Source organism: Anomaloglossus baeobatrachus, chromosome 2, assembly GCF_048569485.1.
Source record: "Anomaloglossus baeobatrachus isolate aAnoBae1 chromosome 2, aAnoBae1.hap1, whole genome shotgun sequence".
Classification (NCBI taxonomy): Eukaryota; Metazoa; Chordata; class Amphibia; order Anura; family Aromobatidae; genus Anomaloglossus; species Anomaloglossus baeobatrachus.
Window position 1 is genome coordinate 392,932,803 of NC_134354.1, and position 27,965 is coordinate 392,960,767.

A 27,965-nucleotide genomic window follows, 5' to 3' on the forward strand; every position below is an offset into this window, starting at 1 on the left:
CGTGGTTAGGGGCGGTTGGTCCCGGGGCCCGTTGGCTGATTGTTTTCCAGTAGGATGGGGCTCGCAGGATGCAGGGTCGCGGTGCAGGGCAGCGCGGTGCCGGATGGCACTGATGTACTCACTCAGATACAGATGGACAGAGTCTCTGGTAAACCAAACGGCTGGATGGACGGAGCCCGCAGCCGGCTGCAGTGTTTCCCTGGATGGGTTGATGGTGGCTGTCGTTTCCCTGCACCTGTGTTTGAATGTTGACTCCAATGCCTGGGCACCAGTAGTCCGCTCCCCAACGTGTATCTGCCGGAGGAGTCCTTTTGCCCGCAGACGCTGGCCCTTTGGATCTTTGGCCCTTGGTGGTGGCGCATATCCGTACTGGTTGGGCTGTTGCCTTCAATCGGGACTTGGTTGGGAAATGAACCCCTGAGGTCCAGACCGCAATCAGAGAATTTGACTAGAGGTTGGCTTTAAGCCTAGTCGGGGTCTGAGTACCCTGCCTGATGCTTGGCTTCAATCGGCTCCCCGGTTCGGTACCGGCAGGCCAACGCCCGACCCCGGTCCTACGGTTCCGCTGACCTTCGCCAGCTCCTGCAGACGGCCACCATCGTCTGCCGACCTTGCTGAATGTGCCTGGGTTCTGACCCACACACCAACAGTTTTCACTCCTCACTCACTACAGACCACAACTGGACTCTCTGCTGTGTTTTTCCCGCCTCCAGGCTGTGAACTCCTCGGTGCGCGGGGCCAACCGCCTGGCTCCGCCCCACCTGGTGTGAACATCAGCGCTGGAGGGTGGCAACAAGGATTTTGAGTTTGACTGGTGTGACCTGTCCAGGGAAGGGGGTGTGCGTGTGTGTAATGACCTGTGACCCCTGTGTTTACTATTTATGGATCCCTTTTGCCTGAAACTACTCGGGTCCCGCTCACCCATGTGACTAACGGAGTGAGCTTGCTCTCCGGTTCACGCTTGGGATTTTCTGGATGGTTTTGGGAAGTCCAATCCCCCTCGTTGCACTAGTACCCCGATTTTGGAGTGGGTGGACAACGGCTCTTGAAGACTCCGTCCTTGTCAGGTAAATTACTGGGCTGCGTGAAGCTACTTCCCAGCCTAGGGTCCGCGTACCCTGTTGTGCCCTGGCCCCGGCCTGGTTGTAGCACAAGGCCGCCGAACTGCCCTCTGTGGCTGTACCGTGCCTTTTTCCACTGCCCACGGCCAACGTCTGGCACCTGGGATGGGTACAAGAGCCCAGCTCCGCAGTGTGACCTTTCACTGTCACTGCTGCACTCAAACTGACTACTGACTGACACCTCTGGCCCTCCTTCTACCATCCCATGCCTCCGGCCCTATTCCTTTCAGGCTGCCCAATGGGTGTCTTGTGGTTGTGGTGCAAAGTGTTCCTCAGGATTTGTGTATACCTGTTCTTAGCAACACCAAAGGGATAGGACCCGTAACCAAGCACGAGCAGGTACCATGCAGAAGGGCAGATTGCACAGCACCCTTGTGATGACCTGATAGGCCAGGGCGTCACACTCTGCCTGTCCGTCCTGCCTGTGCTACCTGCCTTGAGCCACCGTGGTGATCCCTGTCTGTACTTGAAACTCTGCCCCGTCTGCTTCGGGGTCAGCTGTCACAGTCCCGACCTCTACCCCAATTAAGCCTGGGATCTCTCTGTGGCCCAGTGGGTCCACTTCTAGCTCACTGCAGCACCATCCCCAGCAGCGAGTGTTACAGAAATCATTATGACAACACTTCTTGTGTTGTTATGGGGTCATTAAAGTGGTCACTAGTCGAACTGTTGAACTTAATGCCTTGTAAGTTCTGCCTGCCTTAAGAAAATTGCAGACCCTCTGAAGGATTACCGCACCTGCAGTAAAAAAACGCAGCAAACTGCACCCGAAAAACTCATACAGTTTTACCGCAGTTTGCCACGGTTTTGCCGCGGTATTGCTGCGGTTTTACTGCGGGTTGTTCCCTGCAGTTTTTGACCATTATCTATGGCAAAAAACACAGTTACTTGTGGAAAAGAAGTGACATGCAGATCTTTTTGCTGCAGAATACATGTAGCAAAACCTGTTGGTGAAAAAAAATGCAGTGTGTGTACAGCATTTTTTTTTACCATAGGTTTTTCTGGGGAAGGACTGCAGCAAGGTTATGAACATTTTATGCAGCAAAAGATGCAGCAAAACTGCGGTAAAAACCGCAGCGTGTGCACAGGGCTTTATAACTGTTTACAAATTTAGGAATTAAGGAGGTGCCCTAAACCTAATTACATTGCAAAAAAGTGCAATTGCACAATTGTTTTTGGAATATTTTATTCATCATGTTCATTATATGGTACAAATAATGTGTCACTGTCATGCCTCAGGTCAGTACAAGATCGTAGACACCAAACATGTATAGCTTTACTTTTATCTAAGGGATTAAAAAAACCTGAGAACTTTGTCAAAAAACGTGGCGCACTTTTTGCGCCATTTTCTGTGACCCGTTTTTAGTTTTTAGGGCTAGGTAACAGTGTACTCTTTGCGTCTTGAGCTGGCGTTGTTAATTGTACCATTTTGCGCAGTTTCTTCATTTTGATCACCTGTTATTGCATTTTGTGTAAAATTTGTGACGACCAAAAATTTGGTCAAATTAATTTTGGCGTTTGGATTTTTTTTTTTGCTGCTACGCTGTTAACCGATCAGGTTAATTGATTTTAGATTTTGATAGATCGGCATTTATGAATGTGGCGATACCGAATATAAGTATATTTTTTATTGTTTTTTTAATCCTTTAATTTTCAATGGAGTGGACAGGGGGGTGATTTGAACTTTTATTTTTTTTTTTACTTTTTTTATTTATTTTACTAGTCCCCCTAAGAGACTATAAGGATTAGCAGTTTGATTGCTTGCTCATTTCTGCTGGTAATATTTGCACAGCTCAGATCAGCAGAAATGCTCGTCTTCTGTTCCAGTCAGCGATCTGCCAGCTGTAACAGGAAGTAAGTCATGATAGCATCATATGACCCTGTTACCGTGGCAACCATTGGTTCCCGGTGATCGCGTCACGGGTCCCCCGATGGTGGCGGGGAAACTCGCGTTCCCTACGGCCGTCATTTAAATTGTGCTGTCACATTTTAACAACATAATTTAAGGAGTTAACAGCTGTGGGTGGATCGCGTTCAAATCAGCAGACATGTGCATGACTCATCTCCGGCTCGGTGGTGATTATATCGACATGAGCTCGGATGTACCTAGTACGTCCAATGTCAGTAAGAGGTTAATATGCTAATCACATATTGTACTGGAAACCGAGGAAAAATTCCAAGTGTATTGAAATTGCAAAAAAAGTGCAATTCCATAATAGTTTTTTTGAGGTTTTTATTTACCATGTTAACTATATGGTAAAACCGACTTCAATAGATGATTATCCAGGTAAGTATAAATACACACATACCAAACATATAGGTAGCTTTCTTGCTGGATTCATCTCTCTCCCTTTTGGACCCAGCAGGAGCTCGACCTCCACCTAGCTGTTGATCATCAGTAGTCCCTTGGTGTTTAAATACTCCTTCCTTCCTTTGGACTGTGCTGGTGATATTTTTCAGTTCCTTCAATCCTAGGTTGCAAGCAGGTGGTTGGTACTCATCTGTGGTATTGTTGTTGAAAGCTCTGCTGAACTTCTTTCTACCTGTGTCATCTAATGTTAAGTAGTTCATGCTTTTCCTCCTGTGTGTCACCCTTGTGTCTTCTATAATTGTTTAGTGGGGTTGACGAAGAGCTCATCCCATCCATTCCCTATTTAGGGCCCGGCACTAGGGATACCTAGGGTCAGGTATCCAGCTCGGCGCATAGGTGAGGAACCTCTATAGGGTGCTGAGAGACCCCAGGGACCAGCAGTAGATTCGGTCAGTGGTCACCATCTTCCCTTTCCATAGACACAGGGTTTCCCTTGCATTCCCTTTCACCGTCTGCTTGGTACATCCCTGTGGCTAGCGTGACAGTGGTTCATTGCAACCCTGGATTCCTCAGTCCACAAATTCTATATACAAAAGGAAAATTGGAAAGCTATTGAGGGATTCCATTCATGGGTTTGAAAACCGGCCCCATTAGTATAGATATCTGGGCTTTGACTTTAACTGAAGGTGTCGAGAAAGCATTGTGTTTGTGACAGGACTTGCATGCATAAGGTGTGATACATGCTCACTATGGAGGAAAGGAGGGAAGGTGGTAGATTGCAAGGAAGAACGAGGGAAAACCTGGTGCAGGGGCGGGTGTCCCCCATGTGGTGCAATGTTATCACTGGAGTTATAAGCAGGTCTCTACTGTGCTCAGGCTTCACCAGGACATTGGGATGGGCAACAATAACCAGGTGCTCTGGAGCCGGTGCGGTGCGGCTCTGGGTGGTGTGGAAGAGCTGTTGTTGCAATAAAGTGGAATGGAACCTTTTTCTCCCTCCTCTTTTTTGAGTGTTTATGCTATTTATGCATATTGATTGGTGTTGTATTGTTTGTTGTTCTTTAATAAATGAGGCTGTTGTGGCTTTTACATACAATGTGATGCTGTATGGTGTCATATTTGTTTATGTAAGGGGTTGGAAACTGGTGAGTTGCGGGGTTTTTCTTTTTATGCTTCCAGCAAAAAGTCTGAGTTTCTGGAGTCAAGTATAGAAGCTTGTTCCTTTATATAGCAGAATTAAAATCAGATGCCATAAGAGTAAATGTTTGCCACAGCAGAGGGAAACATACATGAGGACTTTGAGTGTCTGAGTTTGAGAGGCTGACAACTGAGTAGGGCATAACGTGTGTAAATTGGAAGGCAATAGGTCATTGCTCCCAAATAGTAGTGCATTGAGAGAGACACAGAGACTTGACCTGAGTGAAGAAGGTGCTGCTGAAATGATTGCCAGCACACTGTTCTGAGTACAAGAAGACTGTTGTGTCAGCACATTACTATTTATGAATTATTTCCCTCATTTTGACACTTTTGCCTCTTAATGCACTTTGTACCCATTAAACTTGTTGCTCCCAGTAAATAAGTTCTTCATGAACAATTGCTGGTGCTATCCTGCATTTATTTTGGCTTTCCTGAGAGGGAAAACCACTCTGTCTAACAACGGCCAGTCTATCTATACTATATAAAGTTCCATGCCACACCGTCTATGCTCACCCCTTGTAGACACATGCCCAAGCTACTGATGGTGGCACAGAAACTGGTGCTTATAGCTAGCTCCTCTTACTTATGAGTGGTTGTATGCACCATCCAGAATCTACACGTTCTAGCTGGCCATCTTTTAGAATACTTCCCCTCAGATGTAACCATTACCATTAACAAGCTATCTCTTGGGTGCACTGCTTCAAGGGCTGTATACATTATCATCACCATCAATCTTAAAGGAACTGCATCCAATTTGTCCTGATGCTCCAGGTACACTCAGTATTTTTGGCTTAAAACACACCTCCACTTTTCATGAATCGGATAAGGACATGACTACGCTCCGTCTCTGCCCTATATCTACCCATTTCATGACAGCTGATCCAAATTGGTAAGAAAACACCAAAAGTCACTTAAGTTGGTCAAAAATGGGCAGCTTTTAAATGCTCTTACAATAAGGAATAGAAATTATTCAGTAAATTCATCAGTATAAAACTTAATATTTATTGGTATAATACGTCCAAGTTAAAATCTGTGCAAAAAATGAATCTAACGCTGCCATGCAGATGAAATTGCTGAGGGCCTACGCGTTTCGGGCTGTTGCCTTATGGTTGCTTTATGGTCTTACTATAGGCTCACAGAGATTTTCCTAATTAATATAAAGAATCTTCTACAGCCTTCCCGTTTCGGCCTAATGCCTTAATCATGGTCTCAGACCATGATTAAGGCTACAGGCCGAAACGCGTAGGTCCTCATCAATATCATATGCATTATCTCTTTAAATATCTCTACACTATTAGTTTAATTTTATGTGCAGATTTTAATTTGGACGTATTATACAAATAAATGTTACATTTTATCCGAATGCATTTTCTGGATTATTTCTCATCCTTATTATGCATTCATCATTTACGGTTACTCCAACCGGATCTGTGCAAATGTTCTCAGGACTACACTTTTTTTTAAAAGCATTTACACTACGGTACTTTTTTGTTGAGAAAGCTTTGATTAATCGGTATTCCTTCTTTCGGATCAAAAGGGAGTAAACTAGAATTCCTTATCTCTACTAGAGTTGAGCGCGGTTCGCGGTTCGTGGTTCTCCAGTTCTAGGCTCGAGTGATTTTTGGGCTGTTCGAGATCGAACTAGAACTCGAGCTTTTTGCTAAAAGCTCGATAGTTCTAGAAACGTTCGAGAACGGTTCTAGCAGCAAAAAGCAGGTCTTTTTACAGCTGCAGTGTGCAGGAGCCATCGCTGGCAGCCTGCCAGAAGCTGGTAACCAAGATAAACATCGGGTATCCAAGCAAAGCGCTTGGTTAGTAACCCGATGTTTATCTTAGTTACGTGCAGGAAGCCCACACTTCCCGCTCAGCTCGCTCCGCCCCCTCCTGCCCGCGGCATGTATACATACATATACACACACACACACACACACTCTCACACACGCACCCCCCCTCCCCCCCCCCCGCTCGGCTTACCTGCGGTGGTGAAGTCCCGCCATCCAGACCTCAGCGCTGTCACTGTCCTCCATGGCCGCCGCTTGTCACATCACCTCTCGCTTCCCACCCGAGACGTCACGGACCTCTCGCGATACTTGATGTGAAGGCGCCGGTCATTGACCTCAGTGACAGGGGCTGTCGGCAGTGCTGGAGATCAGCGCAGGTAATGTACCTCGCTGACAGCAGCACTTGTCATGCCCTGCAGTGACCTGGGCTGACCCATTGATGTTAGCTCAGGTCACTGCATTGCTCTCCCAGCCAATGGGGAACATCCTGCTCTTCATTGACTGGGACAGTGTGGATCGTCATGGCAACCCCTTGGATTACACCAGACCTGGATTTGTTTTTCATTCTAATAAATTGGTTAAAGAGGGAATGTTTTGGGGAGTGTTTTTTCAAATAAAAATGTGTTTGTCGTCTATTTTTGTTTATTACTGACTGGGTTGGTGATGTCGGGTATCTGATAGACGCCTGACCTCACCAACCCCAGGGCTTGATGCCAGGTGACATTACACATCTGGTATTAACCCCATATATTACCCCGTTTGCCACCGCACCAGGGCGCGGGATGAGCTGGGGCGAAGCACCAGGATTGGCGCATCTAATGGATGCGCCACTTCTGGGGCGGCTGCGGCCTGCTATTTTTAGGCTGGGGAGATTCCAATAACCATGGACCTCCCTAGTCTGAGAATATCAGGCCCCAGCTGTCTGCTTTACCTTGGCTGGTGATCCAATTTTGGGGGACCCCTACGTGTTTTTTTTTTTAATTATTTATTTAATTTAAAATAACAGCGTGGGGTGCCCTCAGTTTTGGATTACCAGCCAAGGTGAGGTTGCCAGCTGTGGTCTGCAGGCTGCAGCCGTCTGCTTTACCCTAGCTGGCTACAAAACTAGGGGGAACCCTACGTCATTTTTTTTTCATTTTTTTGGCTAAATACAAAGCTAAGCATCCCTTAGTGCCACATGAAAGGTACCAAAGGGTGTTCCACTTTTTCTCCATTTTTTTCTCCACTTTTTCTCCATTTTTTTCTCCACTTATTCTCCACTTTTTCTCCTCTTATTCTCCACTTTTTCTCCACTTTTTCTCCACTTTTTCTCCACTTTTTCTCCATTTTTTTCTCCACTTTTTCTCCACTTTTTCTCCACTTTTTCTCCACTTTTTCTCCACTTTTTCTCCTCTTATGCTCCACTTTTTCTCCACTTTTTCTCCACTTTTTCTCCACTTTTTCTCCACTTTTTCTCCTCTTATGCTCCACTTTTTCTCCACTTTTTCTCCACTTTTTTCTCCACTTTTTCTCCTCTTATGCTCCACTTTTTCTCCACTTTTTCTCCTCTTATGCTCCACTTTTTCTCCACTTTTTCTCCTCTTATGCTCCACTTTTTCTCCACTTTTTCTCCACTTTTTCTCCACTTTTTTCTCCACTTTTTCTTCTCTTATGCTCCACTTTTTCTCCACTTTTTCTCCTCTTAATCTCCACTTTTTCTCCACTTTTTCTCCACTTTTTCTCCACTTTTTTCTCCACTTTTTCTCCTCTTATGCTCCACTTTTTCTCCACTTTTTCTCCACTTTTTCTCCTCTTATGCTCCACTTTTTCTCCACTTTTTCTCCTCTTATGCTCCACTTTTTCTCCACTTTTTCTCCTCTTAATCTCCACTTTTTCTCCTCTTATGCTCCACTTTTTCTCCACTTTTTCTCCACTTTTTTCTCCACTTTTTCTCCTCTTATGCTCCACTTTTTCTCCACTTTTTCTCCACTTTTTCTCCTCTTATGCTCCACTTTTTCTCCACTTTTTCTCCACTTTTTTCTCCACTTTTTCTCCTCTTATGCTCCACTTTTTCTCCACTTTTTCTCCACTTTTTTCTCCACTTTTTCTCCTCTTATGCTCCACTTTTTCTCCACTTTTTCTCCACTTGTTCTCCACTTTTTCTCCACTTTTTTCTCCACTTTTTCTCCTCTTATGCTCCACTTTTTCTCCACTTTTTCTCCACTTTTTCACCGTTCTTTTTCTATGGTCAGTCTACCCATTAGCTCTGCCATGCATACTGTAGCTCTACACCTACTGCACATGTTACTTTATGATTGACATCTCTTTCGTACCAGAGCTGTCTAAGCCTACTCTGACCCCATATTTGTCATTACTATATTGTCCTTGTACTGTATTATGACATTTGTATCATGTGTTTCATTTCTTGCTGTGTTGCAATTTTTTTGCTGCATCCCAATTGTACCTCTACATTGTTCGAGTTTATGTTATTGTTCTCTCACTCTTATGTGATACTGATTATTGTCATTTTTCATGATTACATGCAGATAAGTCCAATCTGACGAAGGCTCAGGCCGAAACGTCATTTGTAACTTGTTTTGGACAAAAACATATATGCTTATGAAAAAAAAAATGTTCTTAATACGGACCAATAAAGAGTGATTTTGCATTACTATCCATTGGGACTTACTGACTTAGTCTGGGAGATTTAGAGTGCCGAGGTTACTCACTAATTTTATCTATTATTACCTCTGAGCACCTATATACCAGTGAGCAGAGCTTCCTCTACAGTAGTTCTCCTGATTAGGCATGCCCTTACCTCATGAGCAGGGCATTGCAGCTTTGGTAGCAACCATTATGACATGGACTCTGCTGCTGAGGACCCGGGGAGAGTGAGTGCAGATTCATTGCACCCACACTCCTCACATGAAGGGTCCGCACTCCTAGAAAATGGGGGATACGTTCCCTGAGTGTCTCCCCCCCATATTCTAGACGGTCCAGAGTCGTCGTGGGACCCCTTTATTTTTTTTCTTACAATAAATTGGTGAAAGAGGAAATGTTTTGGGGACTGTTTTTTCAAATAAATTTCTTTTGTCGATTTTTTGTTTTTGTTAGTACTGACAGTTTATGATGTTGGGTATCTAATAGACGCCATGACATCACAAACTGCTGGGCTTGATCTCAGGTGACTTTACAGCTAGTATCAACCCGATTTATTACCCCGTTTGCCACTGCACCAGGGCACGGGATGAGCTGGGGTGAAGCGCCAGGATTGGCGCATCTAGTGGATGCGCCACGTCTGGGGTGCCTGCGGCCTGCTATTTTTAGGCTGTGAAGGCCCAATAACTATGGACCTTCCCACCCTGAGAATACCAGACCACAGCTGTCCGCTTTACCTTGGCTGGTGATCCAATTTGGGGGGGACCCTACTTTTATTGTGTAATTATTAATATTTATAAAATAATTATAAAAAAGAGCCTGAGGGGACCTCCACATTGGATCCCCAACCACGGTAAAGCTGCCAGCTGTGGTTTTCAGGCTACAGCCGTCTGCTTTACCCTAGCTGGCTATCAAAAATGGGGGGACCCAACGTAATTTTTTTTTTTAACTATTTTTTAAATAGAAAAAATTAATGGGCTTCCCTGTATTTTGATTGACAGCCAAGGTAACGGCAGGCAGATGGGGGTGGCAACCCATAGCTGTCTGTTTTATCTGCGCTGAGAATCAAAAATACCGCGGAGCGCTACGTCATTTTTTTAAAGATTTATTTTTACAGCACTGTGATGTCCAGCAATCAAAATACAGGGAAGCCCATTTTATTTTTAGTTATTTAAATAAATAATTAAAAAAAATATATATGGGCTCCCGCTGCATTTTTTGTATTGCTAGCTAAGGGTAATCCAAGCAGCTACTGGCTGCTAACCCCCACTGCTTGGTGTTACCTTCACTGGCAATGGAAAATCCAGGGAAGCATTTTTTATTTTTTTTGCCAAAAAACTACAAAAAAAGGACGTGAGCTTCGCCATATTTTTGTATGCTAGCCAGGTATAGCAGGCAGGTGCTGGAAGAGTTGGATACAGCGCCAGAAGATGGCGCTTCTATGAAAATGCCATTTTCTGAGGTGGCTGCAGACTGCAATTCGCAGCAGTGGGGCCCAGAAAGCTCAGGCCAACCGGTGGTGCGGATTCCAATCCCCAGCTGCCTAGTTGTACCTGGCTGGACACAAAAATGGGGCAAAGCCTACGTCATTTGTTTTCTAATTATTTCATGAAATTCATGAAATAATAAAAAAAGGGCTTCCCTTTATTTTTGGTTCCCAGACGGGTACAAATAGGCAACTGGGGGTTGGGGGCAGCCGTACCTGCCTGCTGTACCTGGCTAGCATACAAAAATATGGCGAAGCCCACATAATTTTTTCAGGGGGCAAAAAAATTCTGCATACAGTCCTGGATGGAGTATGCTGAGCCTTGTAGTTCTGCAGCTGCTGTCTGTCTGTATGGAGAAGAGCAGACAGCAGCTGCAGAACTACAAGGCTCAGCATACTCCATCCAGGACTGTATGCAGAAGTTTTTTGCCCACCAAAAAAATGACGTGGGCTTCGCCATATTTTTGTATGCTAGCCAGGTACAGCTGGCAGCCACGGGCTGCCTCCAACCCCCAGTTGCCTATTTGTACCCGGCTGGGAACCAAAAATATAGGGAAGCCCGTTTTTTTTAATTATTTCACTTATTTCATGAAATAATTAAAAAACAAATGACGTGGGCTTCGCCCTATTTTTGTGTCCAGCCGGGTACAACTAGGCAGCTGGGGATTGGAATACGCAGCACAGGTTAGCCCGAGGTTTGTGGGCGCCTCTGCTGCGGATTTCAGTCCGCAGCCGTCCCAGAAAATGGCGCTCTCATAGAAGCGCCATCATCTGGCGCTGTATCCAACTCTTCCAACAGCCCTGGAGCCGGGTGGCTTGTTGGGTAATCATGAGTTAATACTGGCTTTGTTTTACTAGCCAGTATTAAGCCAGAGATTCTTAATGTCAGGCACGTTTGACCCGGCCATTAAGAATCTCCAATAAAGGGTTAAAAAAAAGACACCACACAGAGGAAAAATACTTTAATAGAAATAAATACACAGACACATTAGAGACTCCATCTTTATTACCCCCTGTCAGCCCTCCACGACCCTGCTCTTCTGTCTTCTTTCTTTCTAGTGTAGTAGTAGTGACGATTGTAGTGAGGAAGGATGAGATTCACCAGCTCATCACTTGGGGCTGGGGAACCTCCATCCTCACTACAATGCTCACTACAATCGTGCAGCAGCGTGCAGCCTTCACTCCGTGAGTGATCACTGCTGGCTGCTAGCGGTAACGCTGACAGACGCGTTACCATAGCAACGGTGCTCTCGGAGCCGCGGTTAGCGGTGACGTCACCGCTAACTGCGTTGCTATGGCAACGGTGATCTCCGTTAATGACCGGCTGTGTCAGCCGGTCCCTAACGGAACGGGGAGTCGACCGTGTGCTAGAGCATGTCGCCGGTACACGGCGATACACATATGTGCACCGTGTACCGGAGAGATGCACTCGCAGGTCCTACATGACGTGTCATAGTCATGTGACCAGTCTGTAGCCAATGAGATAATAGCCACATGACTGGTCACATGGCTATTTTGACGTCACGATAGGTCCTGCATCTCTGCTGGCAGTGCAGGTCACCGGGAGGATTCAGCGATCATCGGATGGAATAGCGGCAGGAGACAGAGTGCAGAAGGGATCGCGAGGACCGGTAAGTGTTATGGCAATGTTTATTAACTGTTTGTGTACATTTATAATGCATTTTTATGTGTTTGTGATTGCCTCCCATTATAGCCTATACGTTCGAGTTCGGTTCGTCAAACGTTCGACGAACTGAACTCGAACGAGACCTCCGTTCGGCGAACCACCTCGAGCCGAACCGCGACCGGTTCGCTCATCTCTAATCTCTACTCTTTAGTAATATTCCTATGACGGCTATATTAATAAAGGTAGAGTTTATATTTTTCTATAAGTTCCCATTAACCCCACCCCATCCTTTCTCATGGAAGTAGTTAACACTTTAGATGAATTACTCAGTAAAAAAGTGAAGCTAAAATTATAAAAGAGATATATCCTTTCACACCAGAGAAAGCTACTTTACAGCAACAGCAGAAAAATAGATCCTGATGTTGACTACTGCTTAACAAGCCTACGAGAACTGCCTTTGGAAATCAATAATATTGTCCTTGAACAAGGATCTGTTGAGAATATTGACAGCAAAAATATCAATTTAATTATAATACATTAAAATATATTTTTTGCCTTTTCCGTCAGAAATAAAGCCCAAAAACTGAAGAGTCGGATGTAAAATATTTGTAATATTTAGGAAAGCCAGAGTTTTACATAAAAGTAAACAGCAGAGCCTAAAGGCACAATTTTCAGCAACACAATAAAATGTGCAGTGAATTTATGGCGGCCATCCATTAGCTCTTACCAAGCCGGCATCACCCCATATCTGCAGTCCATCATTATAATAGAGGGTTAATGCACCAAATTTACATAAAAAAGTCATATTGTCTGCATGAATTATTTACGCTCTCAGCTGTTTTTACAGCTTGGATTCGGGAAGGGATTCTGCCAGTAAATTACTCTGTAGAGACCCGACGGTATCTGCAAACAGAGCTTAGAATAGAAATAAAATGTGCAATGCATGAGCTGGTGACTAGGACACAATGGCATGAAGCAGTGTTGTCTTTGTGTGCAGACTGGACAAATGAAGGAAAAGCCGGTGACCAATGGAATGACCTAGAAAAAAGCCCCGAAGTCTAAACTGTGCCACCGTCACCAGAAAACATGATTAGTTTCTTATTTTTTCACATATATGTTAATATAGAACACCACTAGGTTTATTAGTGAAAAGAACAATAATAATAATATAAGGCAGAATAATCCATATGCAGATTGGCCACAATTTATACATGTGCACATTACTGCAGTCCTGATACCTTAGTGCACCACTATGAAGATATTTAAAGGGGTTGTCTCAAGTTTAAAAATGCGTAAAATTGCAAAGTGGTTGTACAAACTTACAATTTACACCTCCTTAAAAATCCTCTCAGTTTCCATGAACAGAGGGATTTTTAATTTTATAGCATACAGCCTGTTCCCTATGTTGCTGGCTACCTAAGCAAAATAGTGTGGGGCTAGGAAGCGTTAAGCTTTACGGCCTGCTTCCGCTGCTCTGACACAGGATCCAATCAGGTTCAGTCTTCCTGAAATTCTCCCATGCTGCAGAGGCAAAGCTGTCATTGATAGCAGCATAGGTAGCCATTCAGTTCAGACCATGCCGCTGGGCAGAACTGTCATTGATAGCAGAATAGGCAAGTACTCAGTTTAGACCATGCCACTGGGTAGAAATGTCATTGATAGCAGCATAGGCGAGCACTCAGTTGAGACCATGCCGCTGGGTAGAACTGTAACTGAAAGCAGCATAGGCGATCACTCAGTTCAGACCATGCCGCTGGGCAGAACTGTCATTGATAGCAGCATAGGCGAGCACTCGGTTCAGACCATGCTGCTTTGCAGAACTGTCATTGATAGCAGCATAGGCGAGCACTCAGTTCAGACCATGCCACTGGGTAGAACTGTCATTGATAGCAGCATAGGCGAGCACTCAGTTCAGACCATGCTGCTTTGCAGAACTGTCATTGATAGCAGCATAGGCGAGCACTCAGTTGAGACCATGCCGCTGGGTAGAACTGTAACTGAAAGCAGCATAGGCGATCACTCAGTTCAGACCATGCCGCTGGGCAGAACTGTCATTGATAGCAGCATAGGCGAGCACTCGGTTCAGACCATGCTGCTTTGCAGAACTGTCATTGATAGCAGCATAGGCGAGCACTCAGTTCAGACCATGCCACTGGGTAGAACTGTCATTGATAGCAGCATAGGCGAGCACTCAGTTCAGACCATGCTGCTTTGCAGAATTGTCATTGATAGCAGCATAGGCGAGCACTCAGTTCAGACCATGCTGCTTTGCAGAACTGTCATTGATAGCAGCATAGGCGAGCACTCAGTTCAGACCATGCCGCTGGGTAGAACTATCATTGATAGCAGCATAGGCGACCACTCAGTTCAGACCATGCCGCTGGGTAGAACTATCATTGATAGCAGCATAGGCGAGCACTCAGTTCAGACCATGCCGCTGGGTAGAACTGTCAATGATAGCAGCATAGGCGAGCACTCAGTTCAGACCATGCCGCTGGGTAGAACTATGATTGATAGCAGCATAGGCGAGCACTCAGTTCAGACCATGCCGCTGGGTAGAACTATCATTGGTAGCAGCATAGGCGAGCACTCAGTTCAGACCATGCCGCTGGGTAGAACTGTCAATGATAGCAGCATAGGCGAGCACTCAGTTGAGACCATGCCGCTGGGTAGAACTATCATTGATAGCAGCATAGGCGAGCACTCAGTTCAGACCATGTTGCTTTACAGAACTGTCATTGATAGCAGCATAGGCGAGCCCTCAGTTCAGACCATGCCGCTTGGCAGAATTGTCATTGATAGCAGCATAGGCGAGCACTCGGTTCAGACCATGCCGCTGGGCAGAATTGTCATTCATAGCAGCATAGGCGAGCACTCAGTGGTGCGCTTCTGAAGCTATATTAATGGACGGCCACTTAAGGATTTAGAATGCAGTTACATTGGCTGCAGTGTGGTGCAGCGTTTGGCCATGGTTTTACTCCATTTTCCATTTGTAGGTACCAACAGCTTGGTTCTGAGTTATTAAATTTTACAGCTTTCTAGGTGTGCTTTATTCTGGGCAAATTCATTTTGAAGGGAAAAGGAGGAGGTGTGCTGTGAACACAACCTACTGTGAATCACGAATCCTGTGCTTTCTACTGCAAATAGAGGTGTTATCTGTCGTTAGAAAACTGTGATGATAAAGAAACTGCGGTGAAGTCATAAGTACAGAAGAGGAAGAATGAGTCTAGTATTAGGCTTAGTGGCCTGTGTGAAAATTGATTGCAAGAGTGCTACATGCCTGCTACCTTGGTTGACACATAACTGGTCATATACTACTAACAGAGCCATTAAGCCACATTTTTAATTGCATGGGTTTATTGCATATCCAAAGATAGCATAGTTGGTATGCTACATAGGTCACAATTTAAGTACTTCTTTTCTATAATATGTGACTAGTCCAAATTTTCCCCTGAATTAAGTATGACAAAAAATTGCTTTATAAATTTAATTCTCATCTGTTACAAATAAGACCGCACTCTCAAACTGAAAGCTACTGGCCACAAAAAAAAATAAAAAATTAAAAACTGTCAGTGAAATACTTACCTTAGGTATTGGGCTATGAAAATTTGAAGCTAACTTTTTTAACACTTTTATACTTCTTAACATTGATATTGAAACAAAAAGAAGGTAAAGCGCTGGAATTAAGAAAATCACTGGATTGATAGATATGATAATAATATGGAAGATATGGAAAAAAAGTTTTCAAAACATTTTGATAATATTCAGTGTCAAGTATGAGCACCACGTGCAGAAATACGCGCACTTATACACCTTGGCATGCTCCCTATGAGTCTATTAAAAGTTCTCTGAACAATGTTCTGTCACAAGTGAATGCACTTGGGCACGCATAACATCAAAATCCACTGCTGGCAGCTCCCTTTTCAATACCTGACCAATGATGTCCCAGATGTGTATGATGGGAGACAAGTCTGAAGATTGTAGTCCACAGTAGTATGTTTAGGACCCACAGACTACTCATAGTGGCATGAGAAACATGAAGCCTTGTTGTAGTCATGTTGAAATTGGCTCCTGGGATAGTTTGGAGAAATGTCTGGACCGACCATTGGTTCTATGACCAAAATAATGTAATGCCTAGTTGTTAATGTAACTAGGATAAAGACTAGACTACCGTATACTACGCCATCCCACACCATAATCTTAGAAGTAGGATCTTTGTGACTTTCCCTCATGAAGGCCTCTTCATGGTGTTGCTCTTGTGGTGTCCAGAACAATCTTCTGCTGTCATTGCGTCCAAGACAAAAATGGGACTCTTTGCTAAAGAAGATAGGCCTCCATTCCTGCCTCCATTGCTGTCTTGCTTTGCACCATGATAACTTTTGAGAGCATCTCAAGTGGTCAATGGGACGACGGAGCTGGATGTCTGATTTGTAACACATTCTCCTGCACACATTTTCTTATGTTTTGTGGAAACACTGACTCCTTTGGCTTGATCTGTGACATCAAATTTCACTTACAATACAGGATAGCTCAATCATGGAACTAGAAGAATGGTTATTATTCTAAAGTGTCTTGTGTTTCAACCTGAGAATACCAGGCCGCATGTTGCTCATAGTGTGAGTAAACTAAACTCATCAGTCCAGTAGTGGGTGTATCAGTGCAATTTGCAGCTCAGGAACCCTCTTTGCTTTCCCCCTGTGTTGACAACCACGTTTTTTAATTGTCAATGGAGAGCAGGTATGACGTCGCACAACAGAGCCCCTGTTTCTACTGTTAATCAAAAAGGGGAGCCAAGGACTGTAAGTGCACTCGTGAGACTAATTTGCACATGATTAAAACATTAATTTAGGTGCAACAGAGCTTTAGATAATGACTGAATAGGTGTCTTTGGAAATGTACTTTATTGCCCTATCATGCAGTACCTCAGATTTCCAAGGAGCATTCTTACTGACAAGTGAGCTTTAGGGAAGGCTAATTGTTTCTGAAAGTGTACATGAGAGGAAACAAAGATATAGCATCTAAAAGCTACATAACTCAGACTCAGCTTCAAAATAAAGCAGGTTTCACATAGTATGTGTACACCGACCATGCTCGCCTCAGAAGACAGGTCTCTTGACCACACATAACTACTTCATATATGCATATGAAGCTGTCACCTGGTCAGGTGTTCCACCAAGCTGTGCACCCTATTTTGGTCGTTCTAGCTGTCTGATTTTGGCAAGTGGTGACTGTTCACACTCAGCCATCAGCCCTGTCCACAGGCTATTTAATCTAAGCAGCACTTGACTGGGCCTGTCCCGCCCACAGCTGTGATTTAGTCACAGGTATGGGAATGTAAAGCATCATGTAAGTGCGGTTTTAAATAGTTCTGCTTTTAAATATGTGGGGCCGCATTGCACCCTTCAGATAAAATAAAATATTACTGTAGGACTACCCCTTGAGATTTGCCGTGACGTGGCGGGGTAGCTCAAAATATTGCAATGTTTTGCCAAAAATCTCCATTATTAATAAGTACAGTTTAGAAATTGTACTGGCTCCCTCATTCTGATACCTGACAGGTTCCCTTTAAGTCTATTGAGTTGAACCCATAGCCTAAAGGCCGCTTTACATGCTGCGAAATCGCTCAAGCGATCTCGTTGGGGTCACGGAATTTGTGAAGCACATCCAGTCGCTTTAGCGATGTCTTTGCGTGTGACACCTATGAGCGATTCTGAATCGTCGCAAAAATGGTCAAAATTGCTCATCGGTGACTTGCCCCCCTATTCTCGAATATCGCTGCTGCTCAGTGTACGAAGTAGTTCGTCGCTCCTGCGGCAGCACACATTGCTACGTGTGACACCGCAGGAACGAGGAACCTCACCTTACCTACGGCCGCCCGCAATGAGGAAGGAAGAAGGTGGGCGGGATGTTACGTCCTGCTCATCTCCGCCCCTCCGCTTCTATTGGGCGGTGATTCGGTGACGTTGCTGTGACGTCGCTGTGATGCTGAACGAACCGCCCCCTTATTTTTGACACAAAACAACTAAGGTCTATTACTGGCCTAAAGTCCAATCACTCCCTCAATCAAAGCATGGCATTGCCTACTCCAAAGCTCCTCACAAGCCTCACTGTGACAGCTCCCAAACACTGGCCCTCCACTAACACAGCAACCTGCCAGTTGTTCTCCGCCTACCTGCGGAGGGAGCAGCTTGTGTTTTCAGGTGACTATAACTTATATGCCAAAAAAGCACACTCCCACAAGGGCACCAAATCTTCTCCCTAAACGGGCTCTCCTTTAGCCCACTATGCTTTGATTGCCAAATAGTGCATGTGCAAACATTTTATATTCCACCTTCTTTATAAACTATATTTAATAAGTAATAGTTTGTTAGAAAAGTACAGAATTTGAATCTAAATATTACTGTACCAGCATTAGTCGCTATCTAACGCTGATCATTAAGTGTCTCAATGTACAGGTGCACTTATCCATACACTTATGTGTAATGTATTACTAGAATGAGCGCACCAGGGCAATACCATCATTAATATAAGTGCCAGACAGTATCATCAGTCTAAATAGGAGACTTTATGTCTATGTCTTCATTGATTAACTCTTTAAATGACTGCTGGTTAATTAGTCAATGACTAACTGTAACTGTAGTCTATAATTAAGTTTCTATAAATGACCCAGAATAGTCTTGGACTGCATGTGATATAGTTTACTCTTCCAATGTACCCTAAGCTATGAGTTTTGTGCATAACGTTCTGTATATACAGTAAAGATGGTGGAGTGAAATTTATTCATGAAATCTGAAAATTGCAGTGATCAGTTCAGTGGTGTCACGGGGACGATATGACTGGACAGGGACAGCAAGGCTGGCCCTCAGACTGAGGACCCTGCGCTGTCCCTTATCTCAGAGGCACGCCTGATGGTAGCAAGCTGTGAGCCGTCAGTGTGACCCTAACTCCTGTCCAAGCCCTGGTGTAACTCCCCTCTCCCTGCCCCACCCAAGGGGTAAGCCGTGACTGTAGTCACAAGCCCCACAACTAGACACAGACAGGGGAAAAACAAAACTCATACATACTTCAATCAAGCACAAAGAAGCGACAATACATGTGTGGCGCCCCAGGGTACTTCAGCTCATTTAAGCTGCAGTATTCATCTCGGGTGAGGTGGGGGTTAACCACTGGTGGTTCCACATTTACACTTTAAGTCCATCAAGTTGGGACTTCAGTTCTGGCGACACGACACCACTCTCTTCTTTCATGGGGCCTGAGGCCTGGAGCGGGACGCTCAGTCCGGGTTCCTCATTCCTGGAAGGGCAACTCTTAAAAAGACACTTCCAAAATTCCGGTGGTTACCTCTAACCTTACCGGGATTAGTTGGAGCCCACCATGGCAATGACCGGTACCTCCCGGGAAATCTAAAAACGGTGGGTAAAACACCTGAAACCGCAGCAGCTGACTCAGCCTTTTGATTGCCGTCGCTGTCGCCCCGTGCTTCAGCGCCAACACCACCCCTCCACTCATTGTTCTCCCCGGGGCCCGTTCCACCTGTGGGGAGCAGAACCATCTTGGCTGCTACGACCATCCGCCCCGGAGGACAGCCACAGCAGCGGCGGTTAATTATCTGGCTGCATACCGCAGGTGGCGTCACGAGACAATCCACTACTACCCTCATCAGTTCCACCACCCATCCTCCTCATCCTACCCCTTTTATTGTACACCTCGGGGACACGTAGCTGGACAGGGCCACCAGTGACATCCCCAGAACTGACATCACCAGCTCGGTGATGAGTAACAGTTTAACCCCTTGCCCCGTGGGTGCTACAACTTGGCGTCACAAACAGGATAAGGTGGCCAGGCAAAACGGGTACTGTGCGCCTTACAGGACTGTGTTAAACGTATTGCTTGAAAAAGACAGTCACCATTAACCATTCCGCGCAGGAAGAAAAGGGGGCGTGCCGTTGTGGTCGACACACCAAAAAGTGCGCGAATAGAGGCCCCACTGCTGGAGGCGAGTGCAACCAACCAGGCATAACCAGATGGAGAGATCCTGTCAACTAAGACAGAGGACCAGGATGATCCGGATACTGCACCTGTAACACCGGAGCTGGACTCACAGCCTTTTACTTTTGGCAAGGAATGGGCACCAAAGTGCTCGGAGGAAGCAGCGCGGACGGACACTGTGATTTGGCAACAGCATGCCCCCCGACCGGGACTCTCCCGATGTCCTCTATGGCCCACCCGGGTCCTTGGGTAGTCCAGCGTTGGAAATATAAACCCTTGGAGCCCCGGGATGGAGGAAAGACTGAGGTAATTGCGATCCAGCCTCTGCGCAGTGTTCTACCGGATAGGCGTTCTGGAGTAGTTCCTGAGGAGAAACCCACTCCTGACACCGTGAACATCCTAGTACCGATTTGCCGTCGTTGTGGTAAAGCAGGACACTTTGCAAGAGGATATCTCATGAATGTCCTGAACTGGGGGGGCCGGGAATGGTCCTCCGGTACCACCCGCAGCCAAGCAAGAATAACTCTTTTTATATGCAAATGTTGATGTTTTTGTTGCATTGATAATACTGATAACTGATAACTGTTTGAATGTTTGAAACTGTAGATTGATGATGCCTCTCATAAAGGGAGATTGTTAATTTGTTTACTTGCATATAAAATGCTGTATACCATTGTTATTTTGTTGCAGCCCGGGAGTGCTGCGATTCGCTGTGGGGGAATGTCGCCACAGGGTACTGCAGCTCATTTAAGCTGCAGTATTCATCTCGGATGAGGAGAGGGTTAACCACCGTTGTTTCCACATTTACACTTTACATACATGGATTTGTAGTTTTGGACAACCCATGATTAATCGATTCACTACCCCAATAAAAATAATGGATGTAGCAGAACAGTTCCAGCTATGGCTGCTTTCACACATCCGGTTTTAGCAGAGCCGGCCAATCTGGCTCTAAAACCTATGCAATGGATGCGGCGACAATACCGCATCCTTTGCATACGTATTGTCCTTACATATGTCCTTTTACATGCAGCCCGTCCGGTTTTTGCCGCTTGCGGCAGGCTACTGAGCATGCGCAGTGGAATAAATCGCATGCGGCGGCCGGATGCGGCTTTTGCCGCAGGGCGTCCATAGGCATGCATTGCAAATCGTGCCGGCGCGATGCGATTTTTTTTGCCGGACAAAAAACCGTGCCAGGCAACGTTCCAACCGGCCGCCGCATCGGCTAAATCTGCCGCATGCGACAAAAACCGGACGGTACGCAAGCCCATGCGGCACAATACGGCACTAATGTAAGTCTATGCAAAAAACCCGCAACCGGCGGCACAAAAAAAACTGTTGCGTTTTTCTGCAAAGCGCCGGATTGTGCCGCACAGGAAAAAACGGATGTGTGAAAGCAGCGTAAGTCGGTTTCACTCTTACAGGAAGGATGACGCAACATTGTTGTGTCATGTGCCCTCTGCAGCCTTTACTATTTCGTCGGTGTGGATGCCTGCCCACAATAGGAGGTGAGCATCCATTTTTTTTTTTTTAATTGGGCTTCTGAACTGATTAAATCATTAAATCTAGGTTGCCTAGTACTAGAAAACCCTTTTAAGTAAAACAAAAAAAACTCAAAAGAGTCCATGTCCTTTAATGTAATCAAATGTAGTAGATAAGTGCAACAATATTAGTATTATCATTATTATTATTATTATTATTATTATTATCATTATTATTATTATTATTAGGATTATTAGGATTATTATTATTAGGATTATTATTATTGTTATTATTATTATTGTAAATACTGGATTACCTGTAATGATGATAGTGTCACCAATAGGAGGAACCTGCATAGAAAGCAAAAGATAAAATTAAAAGCCTAAAATAGAAATAATTCAGTCCCGGTCTGAGATAATAGTTTCTTTTTCACCTCTCTGTCCGCTTGGTTTCTTTGTTCTCTGTCATATTGCAATGTTTATGGTGAATAAATCCTCCTCTGAGAAGGCAAATGTGTGTACTAATTACATTATTACTGTTTACAAAGCAGTATTTAGACAGCGTACTATACATCTGTACCTAGGAAGCCATGAGGAAAACATACATGCTATGAGAACAATATGCAGGAAAAAGAGGACTTAGTTAGGGTTAAATATGGAATAGGTAATTAAATTTATCATTTTTTTATACTGCTGATGGTACAATTTTAATGATTTTAAAATTTGCATAGAAGCAAATATGGTAGGGATATATTCACATGCAGCAGCATTGTGGAAACCTCAGCAACTGTTATATCTACTATACTTCTGCATATAAAGCCAACAGTAAGGGTATATATAACTTAAAGGGAACCTGTCAGGTGTAATATGCACCCAGATCCACGAGCAGCTCTGGGTGCATATTGCTAATCACTGCCTAACCATCCCAGCATCTAGTAGCATAGATAAAGGGATCTTTAGAAAAAGTATTTCTAAAGAGCCTTCATGATATGCTAATGAGTCCAGCGACTAGTCGCAAGGGCATTAGTTCCCTTGGCTAGTCGGCCCCCTTAGCATGTAAGCACGGCCCTGTGGGCCTACTAACATGCTAATGAATGCGCAGCCTCAGAGGCATGGTCGTGCTCATCTCTGCTGTCACCGTGTCTGAGTCCTGGATTCCGGCTTAGTGTGCATGCTCCCCGGACTTCCGGTCATGCGCACTATGAAGCCGGGTGTACGCATCTTGGCTTTAAACTGGTGTAGTGTGCATGACCGGAACTGCTGGGAACTTTAGATCATGCGCACTCACCCTAAGTCCGGCATTCTGAGGCGGTGCAACAGACACAGGTACGCGTGTCACTGCCGATGATGACGCTGGGCAGTGGGCATTGAATAGCTTGTTAGCACACCCCTGTGGGCGTCCTACCATAATAAGAGGGCGGACTAGTCGAGGGAAAAAACACCCTTGTGACTATTCTCTGTGCTCATTAGCATATGATAAAAGAAATACTTGTTCTGAAGATCTCTTTATCTATGCTAGTGTATACAGGGACGGTTAGGCAGGGATTAGCAATAAGCTCCCAGAACTTCTCGTGGCTCTGGGTGAATACAGGACTTGACAGGTTCACTTAAGTATAATATAACTTAGAAAAGAGTCAAAAGGATTAAGGATCCAGCGCAATGGAGGACCTGGGAGCATATAGAAAGATACGCATAAAGACCTTGTAGCTAAAAATATAATGTTATTTAAATTTATTAAAATTTAGCATATATAAAATTCTATATAGGTTTGTGAAGCCCCATTCTGTTGTAAGAAATGGGCATTAAGAGGGGTATAAAATAGATGATAATAAAACATAATCACCTATGCTCTGGAGAGGTGATAGCTGATTGGTGTAGTTCTGACTGATGGAGTCTCTACCAGTTGACAGAATGGGGGTCACAAGTTCCACTTTCTTTCCACACTCCACCATGAGGAACAGAATGGAGCACTGATTGCTCATGCATCTGTAGTGCCCCTGAAAACATCAGGGTGCAGGGTGCAGAACACCCATCCAGCGGACATTGCTGTGTGCACCACCACCAGTAGAGGCTGGGTGCAGAAAGGTCTGCGGCAGAGGTGGCTGAGACCTGGTCACCAGTGAAACCGGTGACGAAGGGTTCTGGGACCAGGATCTTTGAGTGGTGGGTGCATGGAGGGATACCCAGGTTTGCAACATTTTAAAGTGATGCACCTCCCCTGCATGGGATAAACCTGTTATTTTTACCTGGAAATAAAAAAATATGTGTAATTAGTTTACCTTGCAGCCCGAGGACGTGCTGGAATTAACCAAGGGGGAATGTTGCGCCCCTGAACCCATCAGGGTGATACACGGTTCTGCATCCTCACCAGGATGTAGGGCCTACTCCCTTAGGGATCCAGAACCCCAGTGTCGATAACACCAAAAACCCAGGTAATCCCAGTTTTCCCCAACAATCCCCCATACAATAATACATGGTACCCAGCTAGGGTGGGACCATAGATGGCCACATAGAGCTGGAGCCACTCCAGTCCATTAGTTGACCAGGTGGGACGGGCAGACTGTGGAGAGTAGTCGGGAACACAGGAAGTCCGAAGTGAGAAGGGAGACTGCAGTGAGACAGAGCAGTCAGAGAGTTGAGTAGTGACTGTAAAAGTGTAAAGGTGTGACTGAGGAGACATCCTGACTAGGGTTAACGGTGACCTGGTACCCAGGAGAGGTGGTTGCCGGTGGAGTACTCCTGGAACTATGCACCGACGGGGTACAGGACCCTAGGACAGGAAAGAGCTTCAAGCTTACCTGTTTACACCTGCACAGCAAAGGTGACCCAATTACCAGTGACAGGTGCAGGGGAAGAAGGTACCAGACAACTAGACTGGCACTGGGACGATGGGGACCTGGAGGTGAAACCAGCTGGCCTCGGGCAACCAGTTAATATCTCAGCAGTGAGTAAATTAGTTGCACTGAATACCTGTCTGGACTCCTTCTTCCAGCGGTGGCACCATACACCCGCTGGGGCAATAACCTACTTGTGGAGGGATTACCATATTAGCTGCTAATACCATCAGCCCCAGTAGAGATATTTTGCAGCGGCGGCTCCCTACATATAGCCGCAACACCGCAAGTGGCGTCATGAATAAACTTTATTCACCAATCCCCTGTAAATATTCCGATTCCAAAAAGTTCCAGGACACGGAACCAGGTAACGGCCACCACCGTGACATTCCCAATAGAGACTATGCCCGGAACCGAGTACCTCATATCCCTGGGTGCAACACATCCTGCTGCTCGATTTTATTGTGCGGCACTGATAAAGCTCGTACAATTGTATATGACAGGAGGTACATTATGTCCTAGTTATCTTCTTTTGCCAGGATGGAAATGAGGACAGCAGGTCATTAGGAGCTGGTGATTGGCTGCAGTGTTCATGTGATACACTTACCGGATGCTAATGCCAGGAAATTGGCGGGGGACACATTAAAGTGTGCAGAGGAGTGGTGCCAGTCCGGGAGATAGTTTTAGGGTCTCTTTGGATCATTAATGTTAACTTTTATAGTAATTGACAACAGCTTCAAAGCCTTGAACCACATCTTGAAAATCTATAGAGATATCATAATTGGCCATTATCATTATATTTCCAGAAGTGAATAAACACATATGGATTTAAACTGTTCAAAGTAGACCACAAATTTTAATAATGAAAGAAAAAATTATATATATTTATTCTGTTGTAAATGTGAGTGGACATGTTGCACATTGCAGGGAGGATTGTCACATTCGTACAGCTCTGGTTGTATGGATGAGGTATCTCTTACTACAGTACTAATGAAGTGTGAAAGCTGATTGCTGGTCTAATTGGAGACAATATCCATTCTCCCGTAGGCCATTTAATTGTCAATGACAACTTGACTGAGCTAACAGACCTTGAAGCCATAACACAGAATCCTATACGTGAACGTATGTTTTACAGCATACTAATCAATTTCTATCCTCAATTACTACAGCACCGTCCACAGTATGTTCCCAATAAGGCAAAGGTTACATGACGTTATCAAACCAATCAGATCTATCTATTATCTATCTATCCTTCTATCTATCTATCTGTCTATCTATCTGTCTAACTATCTATCTATGTTATCTATCTATGTTATCTATCCATCAATCATTTACACACGTGGTCAAAATTGTTGGTACCCCTCATTTAATTAAAGAAAAATCCACAATGGTCACAGAAATATCTTGAATCTGACAAAAGTAATAATAAAAAAAAAGTATATGAAAATGAACAAATAAAAGTCAGACATTTCTTTTCAACCATGGTTCCACGGAATTTAAAAAAAAATAAAACTCATGAAGTAGGCCTGAACAGAAATGATGGTTCCTCCTTAACTTAATATTTTGTTGCATAGCCTTTTGAGGCAATCACTGCAATCAAACGCTTCCTGTAACTGTCAATGAGACTTCTGTACCTCTCGATGGGTATTTTGGCCACTCCTCAAGAGCAAACTGCTTCAATTGTCTCGTGTTTGAAGATTACCTTTTCCAGACGACATGTTTCAGCTCTTTCCAAAGATGCTCAATAGGATTTAGATCAGGGCTCATAGAAGGCCACTTCAGAATAGTCCAATGTTTTCCTCCTAGCCGTTCTTGGTGTTTATAGCTGTGTGTTGTGGGTCATTATCCTGCGACTGAGACCAAGCTTTTTGAAACTGGGCAGCACATTTCTTTCTAGAATCCATTGATAGTCTTGAGATTTAATTGTACCCTGCACAGATTCAAGACACCCTGTGCCAGATGTACCAAAGCAGCCACAGAACATAACAGAGCCTCTTGCACGTTTCACAGTAGGGACAGTGTTCTTTTCTTGGTATGCTTCATTTTTCCATCTGTGAACATAGACCTTATGTGCCTTGCCAAAAAGTTCCATTTGTGTCTCATATGTCCATAGGACATTCTCCTAGAAGCTTTGTGGCTTGTCAACATGTAGTTTGGCAAATTCCAGTCTGTTTTTGTATGATTTTTTTTCAACAATGCTGGCCTCCTTGGTCGTCTCCCATGCAGTCCACTTTGGCTCAAACAATGATAGATGGTGCGATCTGACACTGATGTTCCTTGAGCTTGAAGTTCACCTTTAATCTCTTTAGAAGTTTTTCTGGGCTCTTTTATTACCATTTGTATTATCAGTCTCTTTGATTTGTCATCAATTTTCCTCTTGTGGCCACGTCCAGGGAGGTTGGCTACAGTCTCATGGATCTTAAATTTCTGAATAATATGTGCAATTGTAGTCACACGAACATCAAGCTGCTTGGAGATGGTCTTATAACCTTTATCTTTAACATGCTTGTCTATAATTTTTTTTCTAATCTCCTGAGACAACTCTTTTTTTTGCTTCCTCTGGTCCATGTTGAGTGTGGTACACACCATATCACCAAACAACACGGTGAGTATCTGTAGCCCTATATACAGGCCCACTAACGGAATACAAGATTTTAGACACCTGTGATGCTAATTAGTGGACACACCTTGATTTAACATGTCCCTTATGTCACATTATTTTCAGGGGCGCCATCATTTCTGACCAGGCCTATTTCATGAGTTTTATTTTTTTTTAATTCTGTGGAAGTATGGTTGAAAAGCAATGCCTGACTTTCATTTGTTAATTTTCATAGATATTTTATTTATTATTACTTTTCTCAAATCCAAGTTATTTCTGTGACCATTGTGGGTTTTTCTTTCAATAAAAGAGGGGTACTAACAATTTTCACCACGTGTGTGTCATCTATCTATCTATAAATCTATCTATCTATTTATTATCCATCATCTGTTTATCTATTTCTCCAGCTATCTATTTATCATCTATCATCTATCTATCTATCTATCTATCTATCTGTCTCTCTATGCATCCATCTATCTATGAATCTATCTATCTATCTATCATCCTTCTATCTTGTGTCTATCTATCTATATACAGTGTATCCACCCATATCCTGTCCACCGCCATTAACTTGAGAACGGCGGCAGCTATCGGAATAGAAGTGGTGTCTAGGTATAGTAAAGTAGCCATGCGCTACGCAATGAATGCATCAAAGTTAAATGAGTTCCATATGCGTGATCAGCATTCAATGTTTTGGGGGGGGTCATGGGTTTCATATCATACCATTTCTGTATGCAAGGTGAATTGATGATGCCCTACAATTTTTTAATTCACTTTTTTTCTTTATCTTGTTCTGTTTTCAAGATAAAAATGTTGTTTTCCACCAGGTGGTGCTATATTTATTGCATAGCACATGGCTACTTTACTATACCTAGACACCACTTCTATTCCTATAGCTGCCG